At 39.2% G+C, this 9393-nt stretch overlaps 1 pseudogene; it reads right to left on the reverse strand.

Moving 5' to 3' along the window:
* Nucleotides 1-993: 993 nt before the first annotated feature.
* Nucleotides 994-2167, reverse strand: LOC114026646 (annotated as a pseudogene).
* Nucleotides 2168-9393: the final 7226 nt, after the last annotated feature.

Here is a 9393-nt window from a genome sequence, read left to right on the forward strand (position 1 = left end):
CTGAGCTGCTACATCACACCTATCAGACTGGCCAACATGATAAACAGGAAAATGATAAATGTTGGAGGAGATGTGGAAAAATTGGTACACTAATGCATTGTTGGTGGAGTTGTGGAATGATCCAACCATTTTGAAGAGCAATTTGGAACTATACCCAAAGACCTATAAAAATATGCATGCCCTTTGACCCAGCCATAGCACTTCTAGCACTGTATCCCAAAGAGATCATACAAATGGGAAAAAGATCCACATGTACAAAAATATTTATAGCAGCTCTTTTTGTGGTGGCAAGGAAATGGAAATTGAGAGGATGCCCATCAACTGGGGAATGCTGAACAAGTTATGGTATATGAATGTAAAGGAATACTATTTTGCTATAATAAATGATGAGCAGGCAGACTTCAGAAAAACCTGGAAGCATGGACTGATGCTGAGTGCAGTGACCAGAACCAGCAGAACATTGTATACAGAAAGAGCCATGTTATGCAATAGCAACATTGATAGACTTAACCTGTATCAGCAATGCAAGGATCTGAGACATCTCCAAAGGTCTCATTATGGAAAATGCTTTCTACATTCAAAGAAAGAACTATGGAATTTGAATGCAGATCAAAGCATACTATTTGCAATTTTTTTCTTCTGTTTTGTTTTGTTCCCTCTTTCTGGTGGTTCATCCTATTGGTTCTAATTGTTCTTTACAATATCACTAATGTGAAAATATGTTTAATAGGAATGTATATGTATAATCTATATCAGATTGCATGTCATTTTGGGGAGGGAGGTGGGGAGGGAGAAGAGAAAAAATTAAAACTCAAAAGCTTATGGAAGTGATTGTTGATAAATCAAAATAAATTAATTAAAAAAATCTCACATTCTTTTTTTTTGGAGGGGTGCTGTGAGATATGCATTTTATTCAAAAGTTTAAATATTCTTCAGACAGTACACAGCTTTTCCAATGAAAGTTCTTGTGTAGTTTGCTCAGACAACTTAAATTCAAGGATGTGTGGCAGGTGAAGGTGACTCCTCATGAGTGCTCTTCAGTTTTTCAACTTTTGTCACACGTATGGGTCTGACCATATGGAATGCCTGCTATGGGAAATGGTCATACTGACCTGCCAAGATTTTCTGGAATCTCTTAACGGTTTCTTTCAGGTGCACCAACTTCCCCACGTATCCTGTGAAAACCTTAGCAAACTGGAACAGCTGTGAGAAGAAATACTAGATTTTCCTGGCCTGAGACACTGTCAACTTACATTCTTCAGACAGCTCATTCATACCAAGGATAGCAATGATGTCCTGGAGGGACTTACAGTGTTGCAGAATCTTTTGCACACCTCAGGCAACATCATCGTGCTCACTGCCAACAATGTTGGTGTCTGTGATCTAGGAAGTGGAGTCCAGAGGATCCACTGCAGGAAATGCTCAGTTCAGCAATGGCCTGGGACAGCATAGTGGTAGCATCCAAGTGGGCAAAGGTGGTGGCAGGAGCAGGGTCAGTCAAGTCATCGGCAGGCACATAGATGGCTTGCAGAGAGGTGATAGAACCCTTCTTGGTTGTGTTAATTTTTTCCTGCATGGTGCACATATCAGTAGCCAAAGTGGGCTGGTCACCCACCACAGAGGGGATTCTGCCTAGTCAAGCAGACATTTCTGAGCCAGCCTGAGTGAATAGGAAGATATTATCAATGAAATGTAGTACATCTTGACCCTCTTTGTCTCTGAAGTATTCAGTCACAGGGAGGCCAGTCAAGGGTACTGGAGCCCAAGCTCCAGGTGGTTCATTCATCTCGCCATATACCAACACTACTTTGGAAATGGTGTCCATCAGATTGATGACACCAGATTCAATCATCTCATTGTACAAGTCATTGCCTTCTCAGGTCTGTTCACCAACACCAGCAAACACAGAATAACCACCATGGTCCCTGGCAACACTGTTGATTAGTTCCATAAGCAATACAGTCTTTCCTATACCAGTACCACCAAATAGACCAATTTTGCCATTCTTGGCATAAGAGGCTGAAATGTCCACAACTTTGATGCCAGTGCCCAGGATTTCTTGTTCTACACTCACCTCTGTGAATTCAGGAGCCTCAGCATGAATAGCAGGAAACTGTTTGGTTTTGATTGGATGCCTTTTATTGATAGACTCTCCAATCACATTCATGAAACTATCACATTTCAATTAGGGAAAACAATACATATGGAGGTTTTGACTCCTATGGGCAGATAAAAAATATAAGAATCTAGAGCAACATGACAGTGATGATAATCACAGAAGCATTCTCTCTGGGTCCAATACAAATTCATGTTACACAGCCTGCACCAAATCCTCACTGCTACTTGGAAATCCTTCTATACTAGCCTTATCACTTACTCACCTACTCTTCATAGTATCTCTTCCACAACCTCTTTTCCCACCATGGCTCCTTTCCCCCACTGTTTCAGCTGAGAATCTTGCCTTGTATTTTATAGAAAAAAAGTATGGCCATTTGATGTGACCTTCCTCTTTCCCCCTCTTCCTCATCTCCTATTACTCTGATGTTGTCTGCCACTCTCTCTCCTCATTCACCCCTCTCACATGATGAAATAGCCTTATTCTTTACCAATGTTAACCCCTCTACCTGCTCAAGTAATTCAATTCTTTCCTGTCTCCTCAAACCAATTGCTCAACTCTATCATCCCAACTCTATCACTTATTTTCAATCTCTATTTGCTCCTTCCTTACTATCTACAAACATGCCATTTCTCCTCCCTTCTCAGAAAAAAAAATCCTTACTTGATCCTTCCATTCCTGCTAACTCTTGGTCTCCCTCTATTCTGCTCCTTAGGGTTAAACTCTGAAAAGGCCATCTACAATAGGTGGCTCTACTTTCTCTCCTCTCACTCTCTTTTTAACCCTTTAAGATCTAGCTTCTTACCTTGTCATTCTATCAAAGCTGTTCTCTCCAAAATTACCAATAATTATATGCTGGGATACTGTACTAAGTGCTACAGATACATAAAAAAGCAAAAAGCCCTGCCCTCAAGGAACTTACAATCTAAGGTGAGACAACAATGAAAAATATATACAAAGAAAGCTATGTACAAGATAAATAGGAAATAATTGACAGAAGGAAGGCAGTGGAATTAAGAGGGATTAGAGAAGGCATCCTATAGAAGGTAAGATTTTAGACTGTACTTAAAGGAAGCCAGGAAGGTAAGTATTTGGAGTGGAGGAAGAACTTTCCAGGCATCTGGGAGAGCCAGAGAAAATGCTCAGAGCAGAGAGATGGAGTGTCTTAGTGGGATAGCAGGAGACCGGTGTCACTGAATTGAAGGCTATGTGTCAGGGAGTAATGTATAAGACTGGAAAGATAGGTGGCGGCTAGGTTATGAAGGGATTTAGGTCCCAAGCAGAGCACTTGGTATTTGATCCTATAGGCAACTGGGAGCCACACATTGAATGTGGTGGGGTAGTTGGGGGAAGGGAGCATGGCGACATGATCAGAATTGTATATTAGGAAAATTACTTTAGTGGCTAGATTGGAGTGGGAAAAGTCTTGAGGCTGACAGACCCACCAGCAGGTTATTGCATTAATTCAGATATATGAGGTGATAAGGGCCTGTACTTAAAGCGGTGGCAGCTCAGAGGAGATAAGGTATATCTGAGAGATGTTGCAAAGGTGAAATCTTCAGACCTTGGCAATAGATTGGATATAGGGAGTGAGAGATAGTGAGGAATCCAGGAGGACTCATAGGCTGAGAGCCTGCGGTATTGGGAGGATGGTGTTGCCCTCTTCAGTAACAGGGAAGATAGGAGAGGGAGAGAGATTGGGGGAAAGGTGATGAGTTCCATTTTGGACTTGTTGAGTTAAGAGGTTAACTGAGCATACAGTTCAAGATGAATGGCACTGAAAGGCCTGAAAGGCAGTTGGTGAGAGTGGAAGTCAGCACAGGGTTTGGGGCAGGTATACATGCCACAGAATCATCAGCATAGATGCATGAGAGTTAATGAAATCACCAAGTGAAGCTGGAGAAAGGAAGAAAAAAGGAGGGCCCAGGACAAAACCCTGAGGGACATCTATGTTTGGAGGGCATGATCTGGATTAGGATCCAGCAAAGGAGACTGAGAAAACCTAAGTGGTCAGATAGGTAGGAAGAGTACCAGTAGGGTAGTGTCCCAAAAACCTAGAGAGAAGAAAGTATCAAGGAAAAGAGAGTAATCAGCAGTGCTAAGATTACAGATAGTTCAAGGAGAATAAATACAGAAAAGACTCCTTTGAATTTGGCAACTAATAGATAATTAGAACCTTTAGAGAGAGTAGTTTTGGTGGAATGATAAGGTCAGAAGCTGGAGTTTAATGGGTTAAGAAGAAAGCCAGAGGAGAGAAAGTAGAGGCACCTAGTGTAGACAACCCTTTCATTACAAAGGGCTAGAGGGATATGTAGAATAATAGTCAGAGGGGATAGAAACATGGAGTGAGGAAGGTTTTGTTGTTTGTTTTGTTTGGTTTTGCTTTTTTTCCAAGATAGGGGAGACATCAGCATGTTTAAAGGCAGTAGGAAATGAGCCAATGGACAGGGAGAGACTGAAAATAAGTGAAAGAGTGGGGATGACAGAGGGGAAATCTGTTGCAGGAGGTGCATTTAATAAGTTGCTATAATAAGAACAATTGGTACAAAATATTCCTCTGAAATTTAGGGTTCATTCTTCCTCTACACACACAAGTTCACTGGTAAAATCATCTCAAACTTTAAATAAAAAGGTAGTAAAGCATATATGGAGAATATGTAAGGCCCTAGTTAACAGGGAATAAACGTTTATTAAGTACCTACTTAGTTCCTACTACTAGAGTTAAGTGCTAGGGATTCAAAGAAAGACTAAAGACAGTCCCTGTCCTTAAGGAACTCACAAATCCAGTAAGAGAAAGACAATAGATCAAAAGAAGCTGATAAGGAGAGGGGTGGGTGGGAAGGTTACTATGCTTTACCAGGTAGGAAATGATTCAAGGAGGTGAGAGTTTGAGATTTGTAGAATGTGGAGTTTCCAGAGATCATGAATTTGAGGAAAGGGGGGGAGGGGTTAAAAGGTGAGGGAGGAGATGATGAGATGAATTCACTGATTACCCTTCCTAAATTATAGAAGAAGATCTGGGAGGAGCTGTCTAATTTTATCTTCTACCTTCACTAATCAGAAAGAGGGAGAGGCTCCAGGGAGGGGGTGCTGAAGAAGTATGCTCCTAGTTTTAAGAAGCTCATATTCAATCAAGATGTACCTTAGTCAAGTCTCTAAGTCTTATAGCTGCTTCTGGTACCCCAACAGTTTTATGAACTCAGTTCACATTTTGCCTCAGACACATAACCGCTATCTGCCTTGGTTTCCTGATCTGTAAAATGGAGATGATAATAGCAGTTACCTCACAAGGTTATTGACAGGATCAAATAAGATAATATGTGGAAAGTGTTTTACAAACCTTAAAACGTTATATAAGAGCTAGCTATTATTATTATCATCAGCTATTAGTTATTGTTGTTGTTGTTGTAGTTTTTAAGTTTAATTTAAATTTTAGGATTGCAAATTTAGGGAAGAGACTTTACAGGCTATTGAGTTTAACCCTACTCCCACCCCATTGGAAAGATGTGGAAACTAACACGCAGACATATTCTCTGTGTGCTTAAGGTCAAGGTAGTATGTGCCAAAGTAAGGATTTGAGCTCAGGTCCTCCTACTCCAGGATTCCACGTTGACTGTCCTTTCCACTGTAACATGCTGGTGTTTATTGATTTTAACTGCAATATGAGTTTTTGATTTGGTCTATGTCAGTGGATTAGGATTACAGTACAGAATGAGTGGTTTCTACTGGTTAACTTTTGTCTCATTACGCTATATTATGATGCCTTTACTTTTCCACTAAGAAGTGGAAAATAGTTATAATCAGTTACTGGAAGAGTTAATAAACAGGAGAACCAACATTATTCAAAATCCAGGGATATAAAGAAGCCAGAAGGAACAAGTAGTTCAAACTCTTTGCTATACACAAACATTATTTATTACTTTCAAATTTTCATGTTTAGACAGTTGGACAAGGGGTTAAGATTGAGATAAGAGGATGGAAGACTGTCACATCTAGCTTAGATGAACAGGAGGAAGTCAGATTAAAATGGAAGGTAGGGGGGATGTAATTAACCCATTTGGAATTTGGCCAGTGTGGTTAAGCTGATAGGTCTCATAAAATGTGTTATTTGTGATCTTTAATGATAGCAAATGGTCAGGAACCCTGACTTGGTTATTAATATAACCCTCCCTTCTAGCTACAAAAGGCCTGATCAGCCTGGCTGTATTGACTTCATGCTAGAGGGCTGCGGGTGTGTATGTGTGTGTGTGTGTGTGTGTGTGTGTTTGTGTGTGTACTTGTATTTTAACCTATGGGGAAACATAATCTTTGTTGAGAAATATAGATATTAATTACCTTAAGTAGCTCTGGAAACTACCTAGGTATTTCTCCTGACCTCAAGGTCTAAATGCTAGCCTCCCTACTCAGCTTATAAAACAGAATGCAATCATAGATATGACAATTGCCTTATTGGCAATATACTCTAGACATTAGAACAGTGTTTCTTCTTCTTCTGCTTAACCAGTGATAGTATGGCATGAGGGGAGATCTCCCCTTAATGGCATATGACTAGGTAAAGTATTCATGCTTTGAGTCATGTAAAATGTTTCATTCCTACGTATAAAATATTTAATTCTTATCTTTCTTCCTAACATTATAGGCACATCACAAATTGAAGTATGGTAGATGATGGATAGAATATATTCCATTGATGACTTCAGTTAAAAGAAATTGCTAGTTTATGTATGTTTCCATTTTAAAAATAATATATTTTAAGGTGTATGTAAATTCATGGTAGGTTTTGTTTCACAATATATAGGGTAGAGGGTCAGGGGAAGAATGTGTGTGTGCATTTATTCGCATATGTGGTGGTAATATTCTCATCTGGTCTAACTTTTTCATCCCAATTTTTGACTTCTTTCTTCCAACAGGTTTATTAAAAACTTCTAATTCATGAACAGATGTCAATCTACCCATCCTTTGATTCCTCAAAGTTGTGAAATCAGCAATGAGATTTTCATAGAGTATTTTCTTTAGAGAACGACCTGAGGAGATGGTTCTATAGCCTAAAAATAGCTAAAACCAATACCACCTTCAGATAAGTATTTAAGTATAATGTGTCACAAAGGATGTTCTAAACTCAGATAATGTTAACCAAAAGGGACCTGGAAGAATCTTGCCTTCAAATTACAATCCTCCAAATACTACCACTGGGAAATTTAAGTCCAAATCAGGATCAGTATGTGAAACACTAATAGGAATGTACAATGTTTATAGGAATGGGGTGCTAATATACCACATAGAAGTAGGCAAATGAAGGGCAGGTACACTATAAATTATAGGTGGAAAAAAGAACTTGGACAAGCAAACAGGTTATTCTTTTATGCACTGACCTGTCTAGAATTTCATTTTGGGGAAATAAACATTGCAATAGAAAGTCAGACTAATAATGAGATGGGTTTGATATATACACAATGAATTTTTATGAAATATTCTAAGAAGCAGGATGTCCCTTTTTCCTCCTTTCCTCTACCTTCTACTTGCCCTCTCCCATTCCCACTCTTTTCATTCCTTTTCTCTTTAAAATCCAATAAAATATTTCAATATTTCCAGTTTTAGTATTTTTGTGAAGAAGTCAGGCCTTCAAACTGAAGTTGAACTTTGACCTTTGCCCACACAAAACAAAACCCCTATAATCTTGTCTTCAAGCTGTGTTTTTTACGTGTACACACTAGGAGAAACATACTTCTCCTAATTAATCAAATTGTATGTATGCATATATTATATATAGACTAAAATAGATCAATATTATTAACAATTGGTTAATAACTATTAATTAATATCACTAACACCAATATAACACCATTTTATTTATATATGGTATAATAACATATGATATAATTTCATATGTATGTATCTGTCTGTCTGGGTGTGTGTGTATGTGTGTGTGTGTGTGTGTGTGTGTGTGTGTATGTGTAAAATGTATACCTCTAATGAGACCTTGGATCTTAGAAATAAATAGCTTGCTAAACTCAGTGTTAGGATGTAGGAGATATGAACCATTTATCTGCTTCTTGGATTCAAAGAAAAAACATTCTTACTATTAGTCAATTATAAACCAGAACTCTAATATAATCTTTGGTCCATAGCTTATTTATGGCATGAGAAACTGAATTAGCTTTTCTCTTACCTGAAGAAGTTCCAAAGACATATGTTTTCAAGTTTACTTCTTTAGTGCAGAAATATGTTAAGATATACACCAACACTCTCCTTTCTAAATTTTCAAAATTAGAGCCCTTTGCTATTTTGTTACCAAGGTGCACAAAAAAAAGGGGAGAAAGCTTTAGTTCTATTATCAGTTACAGGAATAAATCTGCTTAGTTTTATTCAGAGCACCAGTAAATTGACAGGGATTCAGTCCTATGTCTCTTGTATATGCATAACTGCCCTCCCCAAACCCCAATTATCTCTATTAATTGCCCCCACACTACCCAACTTCTTCAGGCCCTAACCCTGGATGGATGGGGTGAAGTGTGTGAAGGGGAACCCACTGCCCAGTAAGAAAATGAATGCAAATTTGCCATCACAACAGGAATTAGGTTAGAGCTTCTCCCAGAGGTTATTTTCCGTCTTTTGAAAGTACATTTGAAGGGAAGCCACTTCATAATGCCTAGGAACCCCTCCATTTGAATTCCTTGGCCTTTTGGAATTGTTTTCACCTTTGAACCCATCCTATCCTTAAGGTCATCTCTCCTTTTTAAGGTTATCACTCCTCTCCCTCCAGTAATTAGCTATCTGAAAAATATTTGCCCCTATTTCTTTATTAAAATGGCCTGGATTTCTAGCTTGTATAGGGACAGCATGCCAAAGAGACAGGTAATCTCAGTGGGTGAGGTTTAGTCCCAATTAGAGTAATGTCAATGGAATGGGGGAGCAGTCATTGTCACATGCAGGAACTACAGGAGACAGGTGGTTTCAGAGACAGGCTATAAAGAATGTGTTGCGCATAATAAAGTCACCAGAGACTAGCCACTGCACTGATGCTGATGCTCTTTCTAAAGCTGCCCTTTCAGTGGAAAGTGGGCCTTATCATATCCCTGTGATAAATGTGAACCTAAACCATACAACCCTGACCTTTGAGCGTGTGGGAGAACTTGCCTAGAGAGCCTGCTTGCCTCAGAATACCAGGAGAGAGAATAGTAAGGGGAGGTGGAGGAGGAGAGATGCTAAAGAAAAGCTTTTCCTTTGTGGCAGGCTCATCCAAGGCCCAGCTAGCACAGCTTGGTTTAAATGGGCAT

The sequence above is a fragment of the Vombatus ursinus genome, unplaced genomic scaffold (genome assembly GCF_900497805.2).
Source record: "Vombatus ursinus unplaced genomic scaffold, bare-nosed wombat genome assembly UNPS02014841.1, whole genome shotgun sequence".
NCBI classification, from domain to species: Eukaryota; Metazoa; Chordata; class Mammalia; order Diprotodontia; family Vombatidae; genus Vombatus; species Vombatus ursinus.